Source organism: Megachile rotundata, chromosome 11 (assembly GCF_050947335.1).
Source record: "Megachile rotundata isolate GNS110a chromosome 11, iyMegRotu1, whole genome shotgun sequence".
Classification (NCBI taxonomy): domain Eukaryota; kingdom Metazoa; phylum Arthropoda; class Insecta; order Hymenoptera; family Megachilidae; genus Megachile; species Megachile rotundata.
This window is the reverse complement of record NC_134993.1, coordinates 10,836,294-10,864,010: the sequence shown is the minus strand read 5'-3', so window position 1 is coordinate 10,864,010 and position 27,717 is coordinate 10,836,294. Positions and strand designations below refer to the sequence as shown.

General features: G+C 38.9%; 1 long non-coding RNA gene across 2 annotated transcripts in view; it reads right to left on the bottom strand.

Annotated features, from left to right (window-relative positions):
• The window catches only part of LOC143265336 (uncharacterized), a 61,402-nt gene extending 33,685 nt beyond the window's left edge, over positions 1–27,717 (bottom strand). Inside the window, exons 1-5 of one of the 2 annotated variants that reach the window (XR_013039761.1) lie at positions 27,650–27,717; positions 26,988–27,376; positions 26,261–26,357; positions 20,856–21,303; positions 20,591–20,785 (exon numbers count right to left, since the gene is read on the bottom strand). This is a non-coding gene — a long non-coding RNA (uncharacterized LOC143265336). Of the gene's footprint in view, positions 1–20,590; positions 20,786–20,855; positions 21,304–26,254; positions 26,358–26,987; positions 27,377–27,503; positions 27,600–27,649 lie in introns of those variants that run through there. The other variant, XR_013039762.1, reaches the window with a different exon arrangement.

The window sequence follows — 27,717 nt, the reverse complement described above, 5'->3', positions numbered from 1 at the left end:
TGATACCTGAAACCTGAAACTTGAGACCCGAAACTTAAAACTTAATACCTGAAACCTGAAACCTAAAACCTGAAACTTGAAACTTGAGACCTAAAACATTAGACTTGAGACTTGAAATAGAATGTATCTGATGAGCAAATTGGAAGTAAGGATTCGAGTAGAATAAATATAGAATTTCTGTAGAGATAGTTGAACGAGAAACCTCGGCGCAAGAAGAGCAGACCAGCTGCCGCATCTACCGCCATTGTAGGTTCCTGCGATAGGGTCTGTATCTTTCTCCGTTTCTTGTAGCGTCTGTGCCCGCGATAAGTCCCCGGTAGATTCGATTGCCCCGTCCCCCTCGGAAGCTGACTGGGACGCAGCAGATGGCTGCCGGCAGGGTGACAGAGGCACGCGTTACCCGTGTATATTGGCCGGGCAAGAAAACCAGTATTCCGGTTCCATGCTGGACCTACCGGCAACGGAAGTCCTCCCTCCCCCGGGGCATCCTTAACCTCCGGTTAAATGGTAAAAAGGGGCGGTTACCGCGGAAGGCCGCTTACTCGCCCTCCTTTTGCGCCCGGCCGAATGAGAAATTGCATTTTAATTAGAGGGGACGAATTACAGGGACAGGTCCGTTGACCAGGTGATCTCGAGCTTTCACCAGGGGCAAAAAACTCCCCAGGGATGATGCACCTGCCCAGGCGACACCAGCGATAAGATCTGTTAGGAAGGTGCGTGTCGCGGCTAATCATAGCGTATGAAGGACCCTGAAGAGACAAAGGTTTCCATAGATTTTGAGAGGCTGAAGGACAATAGGGTAACTCTCGATATATTTCACGGTCGGCCGCGAGTTTATGATAATGATAGCTGGCGCTATTCCCGGACGGAGAGCCGGGAAGGTGGAGTCGTTCGTTCTCTGTTCGGACGGTGAAGAGAAGCCGATGGGATGGCCGGAGCAGATGCTGTTGCATATGGAGAACAGAAAAGGAACGAAAGATGGCCGCGGGTAGCCAGCATTGTCTACCAAAGGCACCGTTGTAAATAATGTCTCTCCATGGCGGCGAACCAGAAGGAGAGTTGGCAAACTATACGGTCTGGTTGGCCCCTGGGCTCTCTCTTCCTCTATCTTCTTCTTTATCCCCCTCGACGTCCCCTCTCTCCACCTTTCTCCTTTCGGCTTCTTTTTCTCTCTTTGCAGAACCTGTCGCGCATAAACTGATTCGGTCCCGATGTCCCCTCGCACGGGACTCCCATTGGCCACCGCAGTCACGCCGTTCGCTTTGTTCCCTTTGTCGTCTCTACCGATTCCTTGCGTCCCCACCCCCGTCTTTTTGGACCACCCTCTCCAACCGAATATTTCCCGAAAGTTCCGCGACTTCGCGTAAATTTTACACACCATTCAGGAGGGTGCGCTCACCCTTAACGAGTCACTTCACCCTCTTCTTGCGATTCTACGACCTTCTCGAGCTTTTCAGGTTCTTTTAGGACTATTCTGCCATTTTCGACTTATTGCGAAAGTCGATTTCTTTGATTTGGGTGGTAGAATATTTGATAGGCTGAAGTTATGGTCTTCAGGATTTTTTGGGCCAATTGTGGTGCTTTTAGATTAGGATAAGTTAGGTTAGATTATGAGTTTGGTTAGATTATGAGTTGGGTTAGATTATGAGTTGGGTTAGATTATGAGTTAGGTTAGATTATGAGTTGGGTTAGATTATGAGTTAAGTTAGATTATGAGTTAGATTAGATTATAAGACAGATTATGAATTAGGTTAGATTATGAGTTGGGTTAGATTATGAGTTAGGTTAGATTATAAGACAGATTATGAGTTAGGTTAGATTATGATTTGAGTTAGATTATGAGTTAAGTTAGATTATGAGTTAGGTTAGATTATAAGACAGATTATGAATTGGGTTAGATTATGAGTTAAGTTAGATTATGAGTTAGGTTAGATTATGAGTTAAGTCAGATTATGAGTTAGGTTCGATTATGAGTTGGGTTAGATTATGAGTTAGGTTAGATTATGATTTGAGTTAGATTATGAGTTAAGTTAGATTATGAGTTAGGTTAGATTATAAGACAGATTATGAATTGGGTTAGATTATGAGTTAAGTTAGATTATGAGTTAGGTTAGATTATGAGTTAAGTCAGATTATGAGTTAGGTTCGATTATGAGTTGGGTTAGATTATGAGTTAGGTTAGATTATGAGTTGAGTCAGATTATGAGTTAGGTTAGATTATGAGTTAGGTTAGATTATGATTTGGGTTAGGTTATGAGTTAAGTTGGATTATGAGTTGGGTTCGATTATGGGTTAATTTTGATTATGAATTAAGTTAGATTGGGCTTACAAGTAGATTTACTCACTTATTCTTTTATGCACTATTATAGTATAGCTAGGTTAGATTATGTTAAACTTGCTATTAGATTCACCACATTCTTCTATATAGAAAAATACCGCAGTGAGGTTAGGTTAGATTATATTGAGCTTGTAATAAGATTAGCCACTCTCTTCTTCTTCTACATACCATTATATCACGGTTAGGTTAGGTCAGATCATATTAGGCTTGGAATTAGACTCACCATTTTCTTATTCTTCCACATACAATTATAGCACAGTCAGGTTAGGTTAAATTATAGTGCACTTACAATTGATTTCACCATTTTCTTATTCGTCTATATAGAATTTTATCATAATTAGATTAGGTTACTTAACCTTGCAAGGTTACTTTCAATCAGATTCACTTTCTCTACCCAATCACGTTACAGTTAGGTTAAATCATACGACTCCTACTAAAATTTATGTTTACCTTACGTTAGTGATTAGTGACTCCGTTAAATAAACCAGACCCGCAGTGAGACTACTAAACCATTTACTGACTTATAGCACCACGTTAGATTAGCGTCTCAGACCGCTATCAAGCTATCAAATAAATGTTCTCAAGCCGACCTCGAACAAAGGATAAAGGTATTAGTCCCGAGAACGATATCACCACGTAGAAAGTGTGAATGGACTAAACTTTGCATACAGTATTCCAGGTGACAATGAGGTGTGTAGATGTTGCAGATAACGCGTACACATGTGGCTACTTGTTATTCGCTCAGAATTATCACAATGGCAGTTATGGTTTAATGCTTGAACACCTGTGCGATTTTTGTTCTGCTGGTTACGCTACGGTGAGCATTTAACTTCACATTTAAATTAAAATTTTATTTCTGACTAGCTGAGATTAACTCCGTCTCTCCACATGTGACGCACCCGTGCTGACAAGTCTCACTTATTTTTAATACACTGAAATTTTCAATACCTCAAGCTTGCTCAATTATAATCTACACAGTCACATAGTATCGACATCTCAACATTCTTTGTCGAATGCAGTGATTAGCCCAGAAATCAGTGCACGGTAAACATCAGAAGTTACCGAATAGTAAGAATTAATGAGAAGTAACACGTTGAGTATAAGATCGAATAATTAATAAGAATATCCTACCTCCTAAGAAATCGAAAGAAGCTGGGAAGAAAGGAGTACACGCATCTCGGATGCCGTAAGAGACACTAGGGCATCAGCCAGCTTCAAAAACCTGCTCTACACAATTTCGAAGCGATAAATCGAATAATCTGTCGAAAGATCGCGAAGTAATACTTAATGATTTGAAAGAGAAGATCATTTCGGAAATTTCCTGCGCCGCGTTTTACATCCGCCACACGCATTTGTGCGGAGCAGTGTGCGCACGAGTCGCACTAACCTCGTCAATTTTACGCAAATTTTTCATGCAATTTGGAGATCAATTTGCATGGTTCGGATTGATATAACATTTCAAGTTTATTTGTTTTAATATTGTGACGCACCTGACGATAGGGGTTAACACCGTACATAACGTAATCGAATAGATCCGCGAAAAGCGTGGCACGCACGGTAGAAAAACTTCAATTTGCATCGGCCGCCATTCTTCAGCTCCTTTGAATTCCGTCGCTATAGCGACCTTTGTCCGGATCGTGCCACAATGGCCACTATCTTCTCCCTCGGCTCTCCTCTCTTCCTGGAGAAACCGTCGCAAACAAAGAATCCTCCCTGCACCCCCGGGGAGAAAAAGGGCAAAACGGCGAAAAAGGTCGATACACGAATAAGCGATGCGCCGCTTGGATAATCCGAGAAAAAAGACCGCGAAACGTGAACTCGCTGTGTGCCGCAACCAACCAACCTAACCAACCAACCCCCTTTTCTCCTCCTCGTCCGCCTCCTCGTCCTCCGAGTTCGCCCTCTTCGATCGTTCTGATACCACTTGCATGTGTATGTACAGGGTGGATCGAAGTGTAGCACGTTTTTGGAAAACCAGTACGCTGATAGGGGAATTATTTTTCAGTAGAAGAGACGGAGATGCATATTGTATGAGAGCTTCGAAATTTTTCTGTGTGGATGTTGCGGTTTTGGGGATCTAGGGATTTTGGGATATGGGGATTTTGGGATATGGAGATTTTGGGATATGGGGATTTTGGGATATGGAGATTTTGGGATATGGGGATTTTGGGATATGGGGATTTTGGGATATGGGGATTTTGGGATATGGGGATTTTGGGATATGGAGATTTTGGGATATGGGGATTTTGGGATATGGGGATTTTGGGATATGGGGATTTTGGGATATGGGGATTTTGGGATATGGGGATTTTGGGATATAGGAGTTTTGGGACGTGGGGATTTAGGGATATAAGGGTTTGGAGAAATAAGGATTTTGGTATATAGGGATTTAGGGACATGGGGATTTGGGAATCTAGGGAATTCACAATGTAGAAATTTCGGAATCTAAGGCATTCACGATGTAGGGATTTGGAAATCTAGGGATTGGGGAATTTAGAGATTCCGAAATCTAAGGATTTAGGAATCTAGGGAATTCACAATGCAGGGATTTTGAAATTTAGGGATTTGGAAATCTAAGGATTTGAGAATCTAGGGAATTCACAATGCAGGAATTTTGAAATTTAGGGATTTGGGAATCTAGGGATTTGGGAATTTAGGGATTTGAGAATCTAAGGATTTGAGAATCTAGGGAATTCACAATGTAGGGATTTGGGAATCTAGGGAATTCGCAATGCAGGGATTTGGGAATTTTGAGATTTGGGAATTTTGGGATTTGGAAATCTAGAGATTTGGACATCTATGGATTTGGGAATCTAGGGAATTGGAAATCTATGGATTTGGGAATTTAGGGATTCGGAAATCTATGGAGTTGTAAATCTAGGGATTTGGAACTGTAGAGATTGGAAACCCTAGGCATTTGATACTGTAGGGATTGGTAACCCTAGGGATTTGGTACTGCAGAGTTTTGAAACCCTAGGGATTTTTGCATGTAGAAATTTTGAGATATAGGGATTTGGAAATGTAGTTATTCGGCCATATAGTGAATTTCCAATATAAAAGTTTGGGAATATAGGAATTTGGCGATATATGAAATTGCAAATACAGAGATTTGGCGATATTGGAATTTCGAAATAGTGAAACCTCAAAATTACAATTTGGGGACGTAGGAAATTATAGGAAATGAAATTACCACCACCTATCCAAATAAAAATATCCCTAGACATTTAGTTAGTACCGCCTACTCAAATCAAAATATCCCTAGAAGCGAAATTACTACCCTCTATCCAAATCAAAATATCCCTATAAATAAAATTACTACCACCTACCTAAATCCAAATATCCCTAGAAATTCACTTGCTATTACCTATCCAAATCAAAATATCCCTATAAATTTACTTACCTATCTATATTAAAATATCCCTAGAAATTTACTTACTATTACCTACCCAAATGAAAATATCCCTAGAAATTCACTTACTACCCCTACCCAAATCAAAATATCCCTAGAAATTTAGTTATTACTACCTACCCAAATCAAAATATCCCTAGAAATTCACTCACTACATCCTACCCAAATTCAAATGTCCCTAAAAATGAAATCACTACCACCTATGCAAATAAAAATATCCCTAGAAGCAAAATAACCACCGCATTTCCAATCCTTGCCTAAAAGAATCATCAACGCAGCCCGCAAGGTTCATTCAAGAACAGCCCTCGTCAAACGGCTCATTCAGCCGTGAAATATTCGAAGATACAGTTCGCCGCAAAGAAAATTAATCATGTTAGAAGGCACGGTTACCTAAAGGAAAGGTTGAGGAAAGAAGGTAAGAAGCGAACGAGCAAAGTCCCGCCTTTCCTGTCCGCGTTTATCAAGATCGGGTGATCCGAGGAGCGAAGCTCAGCGTCGAAGCGGCCCGAAAAAAATAAGGCGTGCAAAATGTTTCCACGAAGTAGGCGGATTTTTTTCTTATCGTCCTGCACGGACGGCGAGAAATTTCGTGAATGGAATCCCGTCCTAGGAGGCACTCACCATTTATTCCGGGAGTTAATTCACTATCGTGCCTGTCGAACGTTGGCTGACAGTGGTCGAGAGATTTACTTCTGATCGGTTGATAACCCGCCAGTGGCCATGTCCGCTGTGTCTACAGTGTGTTTTTCAAGCGAACTTGTATCTGGTCTCGAAGCTCGCCGGCCACGAGTGCGTGCCTCTAGCAGTCCGGTACACTCGGGTGCAATGTAGCCGACTTGCGATTACGACACTTGTGCGCGCGCGCCACGAGATGACCTCTGGGCGGGAGTCACTTATATAGCTCTATGTGTTGTATACGCAGAATTTGAGACATAGTATACGAAATGTATAATAGTACATGAAATATAGGTACAAGGTTTGGGGAATTGAGAAATTGGGCAGTGTACTGTTCGCGCGCCACAAGATGTCCTCTGGTCGGGAGTCATTTATATAGCTCTATGTGTTGTATACGTAGAATTTGAGACATAGTATACGAAATGTATAATAGTACATGAAATATAGGTACAAGGTTTGGGGAATTGAGAAATTGGACAGTGTACTGTTCGCGCGCCACAAGATGTCCTCTGGTTGGGAGTCATTTATATAGCTCTATGTGTTGTATACGCAAAATTTAAGATATTGTATATGAAATCTATATTAGTACATGAAATCTGTATACAAGGTTTGGGGAATTGAGAAATTGGGCAGTGTACTGTTCGCGCGCCACAAGATGTCCTCTGGTCGGGAGTCATTTATATAGCTCTATGTGTTGTATACGCAAAATTTAAGATATGGTATATGAAATCTATAATAGTATGTGACATCTAGATACAAGGTTTGGGGAATTGAGAAATTGGGCAGTGTACTGTTCGCGCGCCACAAGATGTCCTCTGGGCGGATGTCTGGTATGTGGCTCTATGCGCTGTATACGCAAAATTTGAGACACGGTATACGAAATCTACAATAGTACATGAAATCTATATGTAAAGTTTAGGGAATTGGAAAATTGTGAAGGGTACTGTTCACGCACCACAAGATGGCTTCTGGTAAAAATTAAGTAGATACAGACTGATGTGTATAGTATGGTAATAAATATGAAACATAATATACGAAACCTACAATAGCACAAGAAATCTAGATACAAAGTTTAGGAAATTGAAAAATTGTGGAGTGTACTCTTCATGCACCACAAGATGGCTTCTGGTAAAAATTAAGTAGGTACAGAATGATGCTTTGTATCTTGTGACACAAGAAATTTGTAAAATAATGTAATCTAAGTACAAGGTTTTGTGATTCTAAAGATTTGGGAATGTACGAATTTTGAAATCTAGAAATTTGGGGATATAGGGACTTGCGAATCTAGGGATATTTGTGGAAAAGAATTTGGAAACTTAAGAATTTACAAAGTCATGTCAAATTTTACTAAATTTATGAATTTTTAAATTTTTAATTTTCTATGTTTTTATTTATTCTAGAATTTCACCATGTCCAAATCCCTAGATTTCCGTATCCCTAGAAGATATCACTACATCTTAATATTTCTAAATTTCTAAATTTCTAAATTTCTATATTTCTAGATATACAAATTTATATATTCCCAAATTCCTAAATTGCCGAATCGTTAGATTCTCATATCCCTAGATATACCTAGATATCCCTAGACGACAATATTCTCACATCCCCAAATTCCTATATTTCCACATCCTTAGATCTAGAATTATCAATGTTCAAATTCTAAATCACTGAATCTTCAAATTCTCATATCCCTAGATACCCCAAAATATCCCTAGATATCCCTAGACGAAAACCTTCTCACATCCCAAAATTCCTAAATTCCCATATTTCCACATTTCCATATCCCTAGATCCAGAAATTCCCATATCCCTAGATATTCCTAGATACCCAAAAATATCCCTAGATATCCCTAAACGAAAACCTTCTCACGTCCCAAAATTCCTAAATTCCTATTCTTCCACATTTCCATATCCCTATATCCAGAAATTTCCATATCCCTAGATATTCCTAGATACCCCAAAATATCCCTAGATATCCCTAGACGAAAACCTTCTCACATCCCAAAATTCCTAAATTCCCATATTTCCACATTTCCATATCCCTAGATCCAGAAATCCCCATAACCCCACATCAAAAATTTCCTATGTCCCAAAATTTCTAGAATTCCCCAGAAACCCAAGTCCCTATATATATTTCAATAATTCCTAAATTTCCAAATTCCAAACTCACAAAATACCTAAACATGTCCCCAAATATTGAAATTTCTATAAATTCCTAAAAATTAACTAGGAAAATACTTTCTCTTCCATGAATAGAATATTTTTCCCTAGGGAAGACAGATTTGTTCCCGACTGTACACCTGCGACGAGCTTGATAAATCTTTCCGATTTTTTAATCGACCGTTTATTGCCGCGCGAAACGCGAAATAAATCACGTGGGTGTCGTTTCTACGCGCTGCTCGAAAATCAGATACTCCTGGAATTCTTGTGGCGACTTTACATAGCTGCGTCGGTAATTATCGGCGACCAGCTACTCAAACCTTCGTCTTGGACAACTGATGGGTTTATGAACTATTCTGATGGAGAGGTTTATAGGGAACTTTGGAGGAGGATACAACTTGACATGAATGTTAAATTATTTTGAATCATATCGAGTTAAATTGAGTCACATAATATCAAAATTTAATTGAAACCTGTCTGTTGTAAAATCACAGAAATGAACCATATCTGACTCATCACATTAGTGTCCCACATCAGACTAGTAACCTTGAACTAAATTGCATGAGCACAAAAAGATAAATCCTCAAATTAAGTCACATTCTGGTGACTCCAAAAATGACTCCATAAAAGATTTCAATCCTCAGAAATTTTTTTTCAATCACCCATATAAATATAAAGTTCTCAAAAGATTGAACACTTTAAGTTTAATATCGAAATTTCAGGATATCAGATGATCCCCAGGGAGAGCCCCTTCGACCTCCTTCCAAGGACCCCGGGTCATCAACGAGCAGGTTCGCTAATTCCACCTCGGCCGAAATTCATTCTTGATCCTCGAAAGACCACGTCCTTTAACGCGCTATAACTCAATCAAGCCCTAAGCTACGGGCTACGCCCAGCCTCCCTTTTCCTAACCACTTTCGAACTTTCCACGAAGGACGCGATCGTCGACCCCTAAACAGCTCGTAAACGAGAATCGAAAAGGCCCGACATGGCCGATTAACATTCAAATTGCTGGCGCTGCGCGCGGTCCTCCACAAAGTGCCGGGGTCATCCGACGTAATCGTTTCGATTACTATGCTGAATGGGAGCTGAAGAATGAATTTTGTTCGCGTGGAGCGTTATTTATGGCCGGGAATCCCATTCACTTTTTTAATTTAGGGGAGTGGAGGTTGAGAGAGTGTTTGGGGGGTTTGGCTTCTATGACTATGTTGAGATGAAACGGAAATTGATATTAAGCGTGGCTGTGGAAGTGTAGGGGCAAGACTAGTTAAGTCTGTGAATCAGTCACAAGTTGTGACATTTCCAGATTTTTGTCACAGTGTCTACTTGTGTCAGATCAGTCTATGACTCAGTCACAACTTGTGACACTTCCACATTTGTCACAATGTCTATTTGTGTCACAACTCAGTTTGTGGCTCAGCCTACTTGTGACACTACTACATTTGTCACAATGTCTACTTGTGTCAGATCAGTCTATGACTCAGTCACAACTTGTGACACTTCCACATTTGTCGCAATGTCTACTTGTGTCACAACCCAGTTTGTGACTCAGTCTACTTATGACACTTCCACATTTGTCACAATGTCTACTTGTGTCACAACTCAGTTTGTGACTCAGTCTACTTGTGACAATACTACATTTATCACAATGTATATTTGTGTCAGATCAGTCTATGACTCAGTCACAACTTGTGACACTTCCACATTTGTCACAATGTCTACTTGTGTCACAACTCAGTTTGTAAGTCAGTCTACTTGTGACACTACTACATTTGTCACAATGTCTACTTGTGTCAGAGCAGTCTATGACTCAGTCACAACTTGTGACACTTCCACATTTGTCACAATGTCTACTTGTGTCACAACCCAGTTTGTGACTCAGTCTACTTGTGACAATACTACATTTGTCACAATGTCTACTTGTGTCAGATCAGTCTATGACTCAGTCACAACTTGTGACACTTCCACATTTGTCACAATGTCTACTTGTGTCACAACTCAGTTTGTGACTCAGTCTATTTGTGACACTTCCACATTTGTCACAATGTCTACTTGTGTCAGACATTGTAGGTCGTCAATAAAATGTAAGATGTCAAAATGTAGGACACCTGGTACAGCGTTCACAGTAAGAAAGAATTAATTGTAACTGTCCTAAAGAAGAATACAGATGTCCCTCAATACATGTACATCAATAAAAGTATAGTACAATAGCACAGTAATAGAAGAGTAAGTCTCCCATCTAAAATGTTGCATCGAAGGGAAAGTGAAAGGGTCAAGTCCGACAGACGAGGCAATTTCTCCAGCGCCCACGCACCGGTCCCAATTAAAAAAGCGTCGATAATTCAAGCGTCTGTCCCGAAGGAACGATCGACTAATCCCAGCAATAATTACACCACGGAATTTATTCGCGGTTATCGCGAAACAAATGCAGCATCGAGGTCCTTCTAAGCGGCGCTAAAACGTTGAAGTTAGCCGCAGGCTCCCCAGATGAATCACCATAGCTGAACTTATTTCCAACGGACCCCGTTTATCCTCTCCGTTTATTGCCCGCTCTCTTCGTCGGACCGTTTCGCTAGCGGGCCGAGACGCGCGAGGTGATAAATCACCGCGCCATAAACAACCAATATTTCTCGTCGAATGTTTACCGAGTACGCTTTAAATGCCTTGTTAAAACAAACCTACGCCCGCGCCAGCAACCTCGGTCGAGCACCCTTTTTGCCCTTCTTCGGGACCCCTCCAGCCCCGGACGGGTATATATCACGTGCCCGGCGTAAACTCTCTGACCTCGCGCGAAACCTCCCGGCGCCGATGGAAAAAGTCGACAGGGTCCACCGGAGACCTCGTCTTCCCACGACCGATTAGGCCCAACTTTTTACTTTTAACCATTCTTTCATTTTTTCTTTCCGTCGATTCGACGCCATTTTGTTTGCACTGCGCATGCGCATGACGCCATTGTTGGTTAAAGTGATACTACGTTTTAATACAATTTGGAACTTGATTTAATATGATAGAGTTGATATTTATAGGACAGGACTTAAATTGATTCAGTGCAAGTTCGGTTAAATATAAGTGACGGTATTTAGCTACAAATTTATTTTAGTAGGATTGTAGTAACACAAAACTGTCTTTCGAGACCGAGACCAAAAACAAGATGGCCGCCCTTGCGTCTACTGCGACCTAGCGCAGAGATTATTAACTTAATTATTAACTAGTACACCTAGTACTTACTATTAGAAGTAACATGCACTAACTTCCTATCTATAGTCATTAATATTTAACAGAATACAATAACTTTCCGTCAAAATTTCTCGAGGCATCTCATCACCTCGCTACCCAAAATCAAGATGGCCGCCATCACCGAGTGCAACCCAGAAATAATTTGAACCAACACAGTGAATTCAAATTTCTGAAGATCGGCCCTAAAATGTCATCAGGAAATTTCATCGTGAAGGTTCGCGACACGGGACAAGGACAACGAAGCTCACGGGTCCTTCAACCGTTGTCGCTGCCTACGATCAGATAAACGAGCGAGCCTCCGCTATGCAAATTCTAAGCTTACTAATGAAGATTAAGAACGCTGCCGGGCAGCGTAGTTCGCCTCGTTTCGAAAACACGCCGCCCCCCTCTTTTTTAACGAACCGCAAGACCCCGGCCCGGTTGGCCCATTGTCCGGCGTACCGTTTTAATAGCGTCAAACCGGAGGACCTCCTACCGCGAAATTTCAACGACTATGAGGTAAAATATCTATCGGCCGCGTGATCCCGTGGGGTTTACGGTAGCCCCGAGAGATTATCATCTTCGGAACGGTAGCGGCGCTATGAGGGATTCCCTCTTAATAGCTGCTTGAATTTTTCGGCCCGGGCGTAACTGCTCGGTGCCGGGCTTGACCCTGTCCCTTTCGTGGAAACCGGCGGATCCGATCATTTTGTAATATTTCAACCGCGTCCGAGTCCCTAATTTCGTGGCGCGAATAGGGACGTCCCTGCTCCCAGGACCCGTAACGCTCGCTGTTTTTCACTTAATGAGAGGACCCGAAGATTTAAGGGGACCGATCTAACTCGGAAATATGGGAAGCTTCAAACAGCTGGCCACGAAGGTGGTCGATCTATTAATGCGATGGGAAGAATCTTGGGGAGAGGTCTTTGATGTTCTTATTATTCTTTGGCGGCCATTTTGTATGTGGATGGGCTATGTAGGCATTTTTTTAATTGACTCTTTTTGGTGACATGATTTGTTTGCGAGAGTAACAATTTTTGGGCCCTTAACTTAGGCCTGTAACTTTGGGCCCGTAACTTTAGGTCCAGGGTCTTTTAAAGCAGAAAATTATATCTTAATTTTATCTCATGTTTATTGTTTTCTGGTATGAGATTGATGTGTAAAGGTTGAACTCTTAAATTTGGTTACATAAGGCCCAATAATGGGGCCCAAATTATCGCCATACTTTATTTTGGGCCCTAGAACTAGATTCTTTGAGCTTTTGTAGATCACTTTCTTTTGAAAATGGTTATTTTTGTTTGAGGAAAAGTTTGTAGCGTTAGGGCCTAAGTCCCAAAAGTCAAGGTTTACAAAAGAGGCCCACAATCTCTAAGTTTAATTGTCCCAAGCTTGTAGAGTGTGAAAGTTATTCGATTATAAACACTCAAGGTTAGAAGATCTCAAAATCTTATAATCACAAGTCCCAAAGTTCTAGGGTCCCAAAGTACAAAGGACACAAAGTTGCAAAATTGCAAGATCTCAGAGTCTTGAGGACCCAAAGTTACAAGATCATAAGATTCTAAGGTTTCAAAGTAATAAAATGTCAAAATTCCAAGGTCTTAAAGTTTTGTAGTCCCAAAATTCTAACGTCCAAAAATTCTAAAGTCCCAAACTTCCAAGATCTTAAAGGTGCAACGTCACAAAGTTCCAAGATCTTAAAGGTGCAACGTCACAAAGTTATAAAATCCCAAAACTTCCAACGTCACAAAGTCCTATGGTCCCAAAGTTCAAGGGCCCCAAAACTCCAAGGTCCTAAAGTTCCAACGTCTCAAAATTCCAAGCACCCAAAATTCTGAAGTCCCAAAATTCCAAGGTTCCAATGTTCCAACGTTCCAAGAATTCCAAGGTCCCAAAATTCCAAGAATCCAAAGTTGTGAGGCCCCAAAATTCTAAAATCCCAAAGTTCCAACATCCCAAATTTCCTAGGTCCCAAAAATCTAGAGTCTCAAAGTTTCAAAGTCCCAAATTCTAAAATTCCCAAACTACTACTAAATAAAAGTCCCAAACTCCAAAAGTCCCAAAACCCCAAAAGTCCCAAAATCCAAAAAGTCCCAAATTCTCAAACACCCCAAATCCCAAACTTCCAAATCCCCAAAAACCCAAAACCACTCTTCCAAAATCCCAATACCCAAAATAAGTCCCAAAACCCTCACCTACTTCCAACCTACATACCACTCCTCCCACCAAATTTGAAGCATCCTATAGAACAAAACTCCTTCGAAAACTGGTCGCACGGCAAACTTTGAACCACTCGAAGTGATTGTTTAAATCCTCCGGTAAGAGAGGGCCCGGTGAAAGTTCTGCATACAGCACGGTCCCCGGTTATTAGGCCCACCCAATCAGCGCTTAATCGTGACCTAACCTCGAGCCTGGACCGCTTTGGGAAGCAACGAGCGAAGAGGGGTCCAAGAAGGTCAAGCTTAGCCCTGAGACGTTGAACCTCACCTTATCGCGCTGCCTCGTCCGGGTGGCCTACTCGGCCTTAATTGCGGGCCCATATCACGATCCAATATGGCCGCCCACCGCGAGTATTAGACCCCATGGCGAACGTCAACGTCCTCTTTATGTAAGAAACACATAAGCTGCATCACCTTCAAGGACAGCCAGAAATTACGGACTTTGTCGCGGCTGAAATCAACTCCCGATCATTCCGCAGGTAATTGGAGAAAATCGGCACGAAAAACCGGACTGGTCGTAAATTATCGGACTCGGCGTATAATTTATCGATGAAGGCAATCGGAAGCTCGAAAAACGCGATTCCATTTGCAGTCGATCATACTAACCGCAGATACAATGTAAGAGATCGTAGATAGCTCCGGGTCTTACCTGGTCGTCCATTCCTCACAGCCGGAAAATCGTCCCGCCGGTCATTTATCATAAACGAAGGTCCATGCAGTCTCAATCCGTACGCGTGACCCGTCACTTTCCCAGATCGGTAACGCCGATTCGCCGCGTTTCGTCAGGTAGCCACCATTAGTCGGGGCATTTCCCTGGAGGGCAGGTTCCTCGTGAATCCGAGTCTGTCAGCATCGACGTCTTATCGGCGACGTGATTAATCATCGCGACCTTCCTCATCCGACCTGTCCGATCATCGATTTCCTATCGCATCCCATCTCCGGAATCCTCGGCCCCGCCGGCTGGTATTCGCGAAATTCAAATCGCGATGCGGTTAACACAATTGTCCGCGCGAGGGGCGACAATTACGCGCGGCTGCGACCGCGGGCGATCCCCGACTGGACGGACGCGTCGAATCGACCGTTTGAAAAGTTAATTCGCGGGATTCCGCGCCGGGTACCGGTTACGTCCAGGATAACGAGCTCGTAAGGACGCACGAGATCGTTATCGGACCGTTTCTTGAGCCTGCGGGACTCGATCAACCGACCGTGACAGAGCCCGTTCAGAAGCGTCATCCGAGGACGGACAGACCTTTTTGTGGGGCCCTTTTTGCATTGGGTCCGTGTTTACCCGACTGCGATTTTAGTGTCGAGGTCAATGGTTGGCTTCAAGGTCGTTGGAGAGCTTAGGCATTCTTCAAAACTGACATCTAACTTTGGCGGGAATAGTGAGATGGACAAAGATCTTATGGTTCAAGGTCATTCAGAATTGATCATGGTCACATTAGTATTCTTTCACATTTGCCTGTCAGCAGCATAGAGTGCTGTGATAGCAAAGAGATGTAGAAGTCTTCAAGGTTGCGTCAAGGTCATTCAGAAGTGATCATAGCACATTGTTCATATTTTTCGATATTTGTCGGTCAGCATTGGACCAGTAGATCCGAGTCTACCTATGATCGAGAGGAGATCTAGTGAACACGTCAGCATCACGAGGTTAAAGTAGTCCAAACACATCGGTTCAAATATACCATCAGGACTAATTACACATGACTCTGATCAAGGTCATATAGAGTCCTCATGTGATCTCTAGCCTAGATGAAACTTTATGACATGAAGATTCACTGTGAATGCAGAGTCCAGTAAATCCGAGTCTACGTATGATCGAAAGGACATCTAGTGAACACGTCAGCGTCACAAGGTTAAAGTAGTCCAAACACATCGGTTCAAATATACCATCAGGACTAATTACACATGACTCTGATCAAGGTCATATAGAGTCCTCATGTGATCTCTAGCCTAGATGAAACTTTATGACATGAAGAGTCACTGTGAATGCAGAGTCCAGTAGATCCGAGTCTACCTACGATTGAGAGGAGATCTAGTGAACACGTCAGCATCACAAGGTTAAAGTAGTCCAACCACACCATCAGTCATTAAGCTTGACCTAGACATCTGAGGTGAAATATTCCCTCCAAATGAACCAAGTACAGTAAGCACGACATACATGAAGACGTGAAGATGATGCTAAGACATATGTTACTATACACAATGCGTTATAGCCATATATCCAACTGCAAGTGGTACCCGAAGACACCCATGTCACATGTGGGCCGATAAGTACGTACCGATGCAATCACGGTTGTCATCGCTGGTCCATGTGGACGTAATGAGTCGCCAGCACTCGCCCACCTGTATCGCCATATTACATTAATATCGGTAAGTGTCCACCAGCACCATCACAACCACCATCACCAGGTTTTCGCCGACACGCTAATCGCGACGTAGGACTGTCGCAGCTGCAATTTCGCGTGCTGCACGCATGCCGAATAGCCAAGAGGGGCGATCAACGCACCCTGGAGGACTGGGAGACGGGAACAAACTAGCCTCCGAGCACATTGGTGGCCGTTCAAGGCGGCCTCTCAGAGAGCAGCCGAAGAGAAGTCGCCCGGTTATGGCTACGCCTGCTACGCCACAAGAGAGGCGGTTAACGAGTCTAATTAGCGACGAAAACGAAAACGAGTTTGACCCTTTTTTCTCTCTTTCCAGCTCTACGCTTCAGCTCGCTCCCTTAAAACTCTCTCTCTCTATCTGATCGGGCTCTCTGTTCTTCTTCGGCGAGCCTCTCCCTTCAACGTCAGACGTGGCCCTTCTGGAACATCCTCGACTACTTGTTCCGACGTTTTTATCCTCCTTTTGCCGCGGAAACGAAATCAGGTCACTGGGACGAAAGGGAGAGAATGAAGGGAGGAGAAGAGACTTTAATTTGAGGGATATTAACGCGATTTGGTGGAGGAAAAGGGTGGACTTCGGGAGGTGCATGGTCGAGGAATATGTGTTTTGGTTCTGATGTGGATCCTGAGGAGTTCTGGTGAATTTTTGATACTCAAACTAGCAATGAAGTCAAATTACCAATAAATTGAAGCTGTCAATAAATTGAAACTACCAATGAATTGAAATTACTAATAAATTGAAACTGTCAATAAATTGAAACCACCAATGAATTGAAATTACTAATAAATTCAAGCTATCAATAAATTGAAAATACCAAGAAATTGAAATTACCAATAAATTGAAGATATCAATCAACTGAAACTACTACTGAATTGAAATTACCAATAAATTCAAGCTATCACTAACTTGAAAATATCAATAAATTGAAATTACCAATAAATTGAAGATATCAATCAACTGAAACTACCATTGAATTGAAATTACCAATAAATTCAAGCTATCACTAAATTGAACTTAACAATAAATTGAAACTACCAGTAAACTGAAACTATAAATAAACTGATACTACCAATGAATTGAAACTATCATTAAATTGAAACTACCAATGAATTGAAATTAACAATGACTTGAAACTTTCAATACACTGAAATTATCAATGTATTGAAATTACTAATAAATTGAATCTACCAATAAATTGAAACTACCAATAACTTAAAACTATCATTAACTTGAAACTATCAATAAATTGAAACTACCAATGAATTGAGAATACCAATAAATTGAAACTACCAATAAATTGAAATTACCAATAAATTGAGTAAACTCCACCAACAAAGACCCAATCCAACTTCATCCACCTCGAATATCATTAATATCAATGACGTGTCCGATCGCACAATGTATCAAAAAGTAAAAAAGAAACACAGAAGATTATCGTTAAAAATAGAGAGTGAGAGTAAGGCCGAGCGGAAGACGATAGTGGTCATTAATTAAAAGGAGTATAACGACCCCAAGCTTCGTTAGCATGCCCGTGGGCGGCATCCTAAGATATTTTCTTCCTACGGTATTAAGCATCTGAATCGAATTCTATGTTGACACTTTTCTCTACCATAAAAAATAAAAGAGATGTTTAAGGTGGGACATTCTGTAAATGATCCTTATAAAATCCTAACGAGACATATATGTCCCACAGATTTACCTGGAAATAGGCTGTTTTCAACATCGGAATTGGAAGACATAGTGTTTATATGTTCGATAAAATGTGTTATTAATTATTGTGGGATTTTATTAGTACGAAATGATTCGCACTCGTGGGTCCATGTTTCAGGGTGCTTGTGACATGTGTTTCTAGTTATAAAATGCAATTTTTTGGTAAGTCACTTTTACAATTTTTCAAGTTCTCAAGTTTTCTAGTTTTCAAATTTTGAAGTTTTCAAGTTTTCAATACTTCATATTTTCAATTCTTCAATTCATCAATTCTTCAATTCTCCAATTCATCAATTCTTCAATTCATCAATTCATCAATTCTTAAATTCTCTAATTCATCAATTCGTCAATTCTTCAATTCATCAATTCTTCAATTCATCAATTCATTAATTCTTCAATTCTTCAATTCTTCAATTCTTCAATTCTTCAATTCATCAATTCTTCAGTTCTTCAGTTCTTCAATTCTTCCATTCTTCAATTCTTCAATTCATCAATTCTTAAATTCTCTAATTCATCAATTCGTCAATTCTTCAATTCATCAATTCATCAATTCATCAATTCATAAATTCTTCAATTCTTCAATTCTTCAATTCATCAATTCTTCAGTTCTTCAGTTCTTCAGTTCTTCAATTCTTCCATTCTTCAATTCTTCAATTCTTCAATTCTTCAATTCTTCAATTCTTCAATTCTCCAATTCTCCAATTCTTCAATTCTCTAATTCTTCAATTCTTCACCAAATATCCACAGCTAAAACATATACAATAAGTCATACATTTAAATCTTAACGCATCTGAAGTCCAAGATTTATATATACATATATATCTATACAATAAATCATATATTCAAATCTTAACTTACCTTAAGTCCTAAATGTATGTATACATATTCATCAACACAATAAGTCATACATTTAAATTTCAACATATCCAAAGTCCCAAATTCACAAAAGTCAAAATACACAATATTCCCTAGATCCCTTTGAGCATCCCACTGGCCCACCAACTTCCCGGCACTCGTCTTCCGTCCACCATCGCCTTAAATGAACTCACGAAAACACGTGACAGTCAAAGGGTTAAGATAATCGGCAAGAAAAGGCAAAGTTGAGCGTGGCATACCGCGACGACGATCAGCGTCGATCGGGTCTCCTCTAATCGAGATCGTAGTCCGGTAGTATATTTTTTTTTTTTTCGTTTTCGACTACCGTACCGCTTGATTGAGCTTCGGTGAAAAGCATTCAATTTATACGGGAGATATCTTGATCGGAGGGCGAGCGAAGAATGTACCTTCATTAAGGCGGGTTCGACGAACACGGTTTCGCTTTCGGTCCGAAACCTCCAATAATAACATTTTTTCGTAGAGGCCTAGAAGCCCACGAAATACCACGAAAATTTGTTTAACGACGGACCCCTTTGAGAACGCTGACACCGATCAATGTCGGATACATCTGTCGGTGGCGTAGGTCCTCTTCGGAAATCGAATGTTGCGGTGTTATTTTGATCAGCGCGCGCCATTTTGTTCCTTCTCTATTCGCAGAGGTTGCTGTCGTTATAAGTTGGTACAAGATACACTTGGGACTTGTCGTCTTGGTAAGAGAATATGGGATTTAGAGGACTGTGAGTTTCAGGGAAGTGTACTCAACATTGGTCATAATATATGTTTATGACTTCAAGCTTGAAGCTATAAGTTTATGACTCTAATCACAGACTTATAAGTCTATGACTTCATACTTAAACATATGAGTTTATGACTTCACGCATAGATGAGCAACATAAGTTTATAACTCCAAGCATGGACATATAAGTTTGTGACTTCAAGATGAACCTATAAGTTTATGACTCTAATCACAGATTTATAAGTCTATGATTTCATACTTAAACATATGAGTTTATAACTCCAAGCATAGATGAGCAACATAAGTTTATAACTCCAAGCATGGACACATAAGTTTGTGACTTCAAGCTTGAACCTATAAGTTTATGACTCTAATTACAGACTTATAAGTCTATGACTTCATACTTAAACATATGAGTTTATAACTCCAAGCATAGATGTACAACATAAGTTTATGACTCCAAGCATGGACATATAAGTTTGTGACTTCAAGATGAACCTATAAGTTTATGACTCTAATTACAGATTTATAAGTCTATGATTTCATACTTAAACATATGAGTTTATGACTCCAAGCATAGATGTGCTACATAAATTTATAACTCAACTGTCACAAGCTTGAACCTATAAGTTTATGACTCTAATCTTAGACAAGTTTCATACTTAAACTTCATACTTAATACTTAATACTTAATACTTAATACTTAATACTTAATACTTAATACTTAATACTTAATACTTAATACTTAATACTTAATACTTAATACTTAATACCTAATACCTCATACTTAATACTTAATACTTAATACTTAATACTTAATACTTAATACTTAATACTTAATACTTAATACTTAATACTTATGCTTTTTACTTGTACTTAGACTTCACCCTTAAACATATATATAATTTGTGACTTCTAGCTTGAACTTATGATTTTGTGAGTCTAATCACAGCCACATACGTTTATGACTTCAAGCATGAACACATAAGCTTATAACTCCAATCGTAGACGTACAATCTGCAATCCTAGTCACAGTCCAAACCGATGTCCATCATCCTCAAATCCCTGCAAAAATCAAGAAGTCAGTCCAACTACAAAGACACAGGACCACCTATAGTCCAAAGGTAAAACTCACCTCGCGACGTCTATGCGGTCATCCTGGGTGGCTGCGGGCACTGCGAGCTCCTCTAAATAGCGGAACATTATCCTATCTGAGGACGAAGAAGGAGGTGCAGTACCTGCTCGGATATGATCCAAGTTGGTTGCAAGAGGGCGAGCGGTGTCGTGTCCAGGTTCGAGCGTGGATGATGGGATGACGGACCGCGGGCGTGTCCGAGTAGCCGATAGCGGGCGCGTGATCGGGAGACCTCCCGGGGCCGACCACCCTCGAGGGGCCACGAGGGTCGACTTGTTAGCCAGACACAACGGGCTCTCGAACTAACGGACCGCTTCTCCGGCGACGACAGCTCCGTGCCGACAATGTTTCCAAGACCCACAACCGGGTTCTTGTGCTCGGACGCTTTGCATCGACTTCTCTCGTGACCGGGAAGATCGCCGATCGAGATGGTTTGCTCCCGGACGATCTGATGATCGAAACTTTATATTGTACTTATCAATTCTTGCTAATTACCCAAACTCCACTGCTCCCATGTCGATGACGTAATCGAGATAAACACTTGACAGGGGCCGTGGTACTTGCACTTCTTTTCGTGTTGAAATGGAAATCTTGCAGGTGTACTTTAGACGGGTTTGACGCTCGATAAATAGCCGTCTGATAATGTTCACTTGTAAATGATGTTCAGGAGAGGATTGTAAGATTATTACTTAACATTATACAAATTATATGAAGTAAATAAAAGAATGTAATGATGTCATTTTGATTTGGAAATTAAGACAGATGCCTAATTAATCCAAGTAACTGCAGGTGTACTTTGGACAGGTTGGACGCTCGATAAGTAGCCGTCTGATAATGTTCACTTGTAAATGATGTTCAGGAGAGGATTGTAAGATTATTACTTAGCATTATACAAATTATAAGTAAATAAAAGAATGTAATGATGTCATTTTAACTTGGAAATTAAGACAGATGCCTAATTAATCCAAGTAACTGCAGGTGTACTTTGGACAGGTTGGAGGCTCGATAAGTAGCCGGTTGATAATGTTCACTTGTAAATGATGTTCAGGAGAGGATTGTAAGATTATTACTTAACATTATACAAATTATATGAAGTAAATAAAAGAATGTAATGATGTGATTTTAATTTGGAAATTAAGACAGATGCCTAATTAATCCAATTAACGTTTAAAAATTAATTAAAATTAATTCTCAAAAATTTTATACAGTCAACTTTATCCAGTCAACTTTTAGGATCTAAAAACTTCTCAAATATCCTAAAAATTATTTCCATTTGTCAAAGATCAAAAACTGACTTCTCCCACGCGCCATAAAAAAGAGACTTTTTCCCACGTGATTCGTCGAAACGAAAGAGGCAGCTCTCTCGAGTGGTCCGTCGATCGCGAGTACCCGATTGTTTCAGGGCACAATATAACGGGGCACAAGTGTGCGAAAATCTGCGAGGGTGGCGAAAGAAAACGCGTATATACGGATCGCTGTACAAAGAACGCGCTAAACACACAAACAGCCGGATTGCAATAATGGATGCGTGTTGTACAAATACGATATCGGCTCGAGGGGCACGCCGCGGGCACGTGACCCTTTCAAAAGGACTCGGAATATAACGAACACCCCCAATGGCGTAACCCCCTACTGGGGCCACGCTCCTCGCTCGTGTCCTCCACCAGTTACCACGGTTAACTTACAAGCCTGCCACTGCTAATACGTACTGGTACATGATTTCTTTCTTTATTCCTCTTTGCTTTCTATTCAACGTGCAACTTTTTTTGCGACCTTGTTACCTTGTAATTTTCGGATTTTAGGAACGAGTTCACACGTTCTTTATATAACTAATTTTTAGCTTGCACTTCTTGAGATTGTATCTACATATTGCTTACCCTTTTTGGTTCATTTTTATTTATTCTGTGAGATTTTTATTTTTAGATGACATAATTATTTTCTCTTTTCTGGAATAACAGAGTTACACAATTTATGAAATTTTCAAATTACTAGATAAACAAATTTTCTATTTCTCCTGTTTTTAATCTTCTGATTTTCAAATTGACAAGATTCCCAAATTCTCAAATTCTCAAATTCTCAAATTCTTACAATATTTAGCTTTGAAATTATTTTATAACAATATCAAGATTTTCAATTATATTATAACAATATTAAGCTTTTCAATTTTTTTATAACAATGTTAAGTATTTTAATTATTTTATAACAATATTAAGCATTTCAATTATTTTATAACAATGTTAAGCATTTTAATTATTTTATAACAATATTAAGCATTTCAATTATTTTATAACAATTTCCTTATCAACTATTTATATTGTTTTTGTTAATTGTTCTCATATTAATTTCAATATTAATTTTCAATTATTTTATAACTATTTCATTATCAATAATTTATATTATTTTTGTTAATTGTTCTCATATTAATTTCAATATTAATTTTCAATTATTTTATAACAATTGCATTATCAGTTATTTATATTGTTTTTGTTAATTGTTCTCATATTAATTTCAATATTAATTTTCAATTATTTTATAACTATTTCATTATCAATAATTTATATTATTTTTGTTAATTGTTCTCATATTAATTTCAATATTAATTTTCAATTATTTTATAACAATTGCATTATCAGTTATTTATACTGTTTTTGTTAATTGTTCTCATATTAATTTCAATATTAATTTTCAATTATTTTATAACAATTTCATTATCAATAATTTATATTATTCTTTTTAATTGTTCATATTAATTTTGCAGATTAATTTTCAATAATTTTATAACAATTTCCTTATCAACTATTTACATTATTGTATTCAATTGTTCATTTTAATTTTGCAGATTAATTTTCAATTATTATATAACAATTTCCTTATCAACTATTTACATTATTGTATTCAATTGTTCATATTAATTTTACAGATTAATTTTCAATTATTATATAACAATTTCATTATCTATTATTTATATTATTTTTGTTAATTGCTCATATACATGTTAAGTTTCAATTATTTTATAACAATTTCATTATGAATTATTTACATTATTTTTTTTTATTGTTCATATTAATTTCATATTAACTATTCATATAAATCATTCATATTAAATTTCATTTTTAATTACCGAGGTATGTATCAAATAATTTTTCTGACACCCAAAAAACCCAGCAAATATTCCCAAAACCAAAAAACCAAAGAAGAACGATACGAAAAAGAATGCCACTAAACGCAGAAGATCGCGAGAATACGTAGGAGCGTCCAAGCGATAAATCAGCGTTCGCAATTAGCGAAAACGTGGTACGATTTGCGGGTACACGTCGGAAGTCCGTAGTTAGGATACCAAACGACGGCAATTTCAGCCCCGTAAGGACACGTGTCGAAATAAACCGCGTGCCTATAATAGCTTCTGAATTGCGCTCACGCCCTTCGTTATTCTGCCCGGCCGTTTCCTGCGAGCCGCCCCCCTGCCCTAAGGTCACCCCAGCGAACAGAGGGGGTGTGACGCGATGTTTTTATCTGGCCGCGATATCAACGCACGCGTGTCACCGATACACCATCGTTCTTCGCGTCATTATGGAAAAACGTTTCCGTCACGATCGAAATCTGGCCGGCAAATGGCGGTAATCGAGGCTGACACGCGACCGAGCCGATCATCGAAATTGCGACACGTACAATGTCTCTTTTTACGCACGCTCTGACGCGTCGGTAAATCGTTCGATGGGGAAATATGTACATGGATTGATTGAATGTTTTGTTTATTTTTTTGCAGTGAGGGAATTGTTGAGGGAGTTTGGGAAAGTTGGAGATTTTGGAGATTTGGGGGAATTTAGTGCTTTGGGGGAATATGGGGAATATGAGGATTTTGGGGATTTTGAGAAATTTAGGGATTTGGGGAAATATGGGGATTTTGGGGATTCGGGGAATTTGGGGGATTTTGGGGAATTTGGGGGATTTTGGGGAATTTAAAGATTTGGGGGAATATGGGGAATATGGGGATTTTGAGAAATTTAGGGATTTGGGGGAATTTTGTGGAATTTAGGGATTTGGGGGAATATGGAGATTTGGGAATTTTAGAGATTTTAGGATTTTAGAGATATAGAGGATTTTGAGGATTTGGGGGATTTGGGAATTTTGAGGTTTTGAGAATTTAGGAATTTAGGGATTTTGGGGATTTGGAGATTTGGGAATATTTAGGGATTTGGGGAAGGTTGAAAACTTTAGGAAATTTAGGGATTTGAGGAAAGTTGAAGATTTGGGGATATTTGGAGAATTGGAGAAATTTGTAAATGTTGGGAAATTTAAGGATTTGGAAAATGTTGAAGATTTGGAGATTTAGGGAAATTCAGAGTTTTGGGGAAAGTTGAAGACTTGGGGATATTTGAAGATTTGGGAAAAGTTAAATATTTGGGGACATTTGAGGAGAGTTGAAAATTTGTGGAAAGTTGAAGAGTTAGGGATATTTGGGGATTTGGAGAAATTTGAAAATTTCAGGAAATTTAGGGATTTGGAAAATGTTGATGACGTGGGTAGATTTTGAGTTCTAGGGAATTTTTGTGAACATGAAGATTTTCTAATTTAAAAATTGAGTATTTATGGAATTCGAAAGCTAAGAGACTTGAGAAATTGAAAATTTAGGAATTCAACGATTTGGATATTTTATAATTGGAAAACTAAAGGGTTCTCCAATTATATTCTACGGAAATAGGGACTTATATTCTAGGTTATATAGGGATTTTTAAACCTCACGCTCTGACACTTCAAAAATTTATAAATTTACTGATTTAAAAGTATATAAATTTATAAATTTCTACCTATAAAAATTCACTACTTTACTAATCTAGTAATTTGTAAATTCACAAACAAATATTTGAAAAAGCCAAAGTCATATCCACCCACCATATAATTTCCTGAAAAATGACTATGATCACATGTATAAATAAAGCAGAAGAAAAAGAAGAAAACTGCATCTGAGGAAATCGCGTGTTCCGACCAAATTATCGTTTTCCACCAGCATGTTATTGTTTGGTAATTTTTTAATGCAATCGAAGTACAGGGAAGTGAACACGACACCAGTGAATTATTCATCGAGCGAAACTGTGGCTGACAAAATATAAGAAAGTCGCGATACCGCTGCACGATTTTCGTAGCTCGATCGATAAGTCGTTGTTGTAACAATTAGGGAAGGAAATGTCGTCGGAAACCGTCATCACCCGTTTTCCTTCTTTTTTATTTACACGCCGACGCAAATTGACATGTGAAGCACACACTTGTGCATGACAGTCAGGTGACGCGAAACGTCGAGGGTGAAATACATTGGCGTATGAATTGTTAGGAGAAATTGTTTGGAGGAAGTTTGCCTCGTGTTCTATCGCCGTGAGATTAGATACATTTTTAGGGCTTACCTTTACCTTTTTAAGTTTTTGTGCTTTTGGATTTTTATATTTGATAATTACTTGTCTTTGAAATTCTTTGGTTTTCCATTTTTATAGTTCCTCAAAACTGTCACTGCAAAATAATAATAATATAATAATAACAATTATGTAACAATAATAATATAATAATAATGATAATTATATAACAATAATGATATAATAATATTAATAATATAATAATAATGATAATTAGATAGCAATAATGATATAATAATATTAATAATATAATAATAATAGTAATTATATAGTAATTGCAAATCTGAATCCCTAAATTTTTTAATTTTCAAATCATTAAATTCCTAAAGTACTCAGTTCAGAAATTCATAAATTACTTAACCTATAATTTCACAACTTCCTAATTTCCATATCCCTAAATTCACAAATTCCTAAATGTCCAACCCCCTCCTAAATTACAAAATTAGTAACTCCCCAAATCCCTACATTCGCAAGCCTTGAATTTCCTAAATCTCTAAATTCCCAAAACCCTAAATTTCCCCAGCCTTAAATTCTCAAATCCATGAATCACTAAAACCCATAACCCCAAATTTCCAAATCCCCAAATTACCAATTTTCATAACCTCCAAGTACCTAACCCACTAAATACCTAACCCACATCACTACAAAATTTATTCTCACTAACCTAAAATATCCCTATATCCCAATATCCCCTATATATCCCCATAATAAAAATAATAAAAAGTACCTTTACATCTAATAATCACTGCAACATAATTGCCAACAATTAACAAGTCTCTTCATTTTTAATGGACATGAATTTATATCGGGATCGTTCCCTGGTAAAACTTGTTTACGAAGCAATAACCAATTTGCCAAATTTCTATGATTTCCGCGCCAGACGGTTCCCGAAAATTTTCCTGGAACCCATTTAATTGGATTCAATCGGTTATCCGGTTCAATAAATCGGAAAAATCATTTTCGACGTGTCAGCATTAAATTCGACGCAATGAACACTCGTGGCCACTACGACCCCATAAATTGCCGATTATTTTCGACGCGCAGACAATGCAGCGCCATGATTTTTTTTCTGCGAATGAAAAATGTGAAACTTTCCAATTGCGTTGGTTTTTTTAGCTGAAAAAATTGAAATCGTTAGTAGTTCAATTTTTATGTTCAGAGTGAAGAGATTATTTATTATAATAATTAAATTGGATGAGAAAATAATGGGTGATTGTCAAGGGTCATTAACCTCTTTATTCACCTGATCTATTTGCGTATACAGATGTACACTTTTTTAATGTAATAAAGAAAAGAATGTTTCTGAAAGTTTGTTATGTCACTTATGTTTTATTAAAGTTAAAATACTTAATTTTTATTGCCTATTATTTATTTCAAATAAGTATTTACCGTTTGTAGAAAGCCTGACGCTACTTTGTTGTTCAAAACTGCAACATCTTATGGAAGTTACTGGAAAC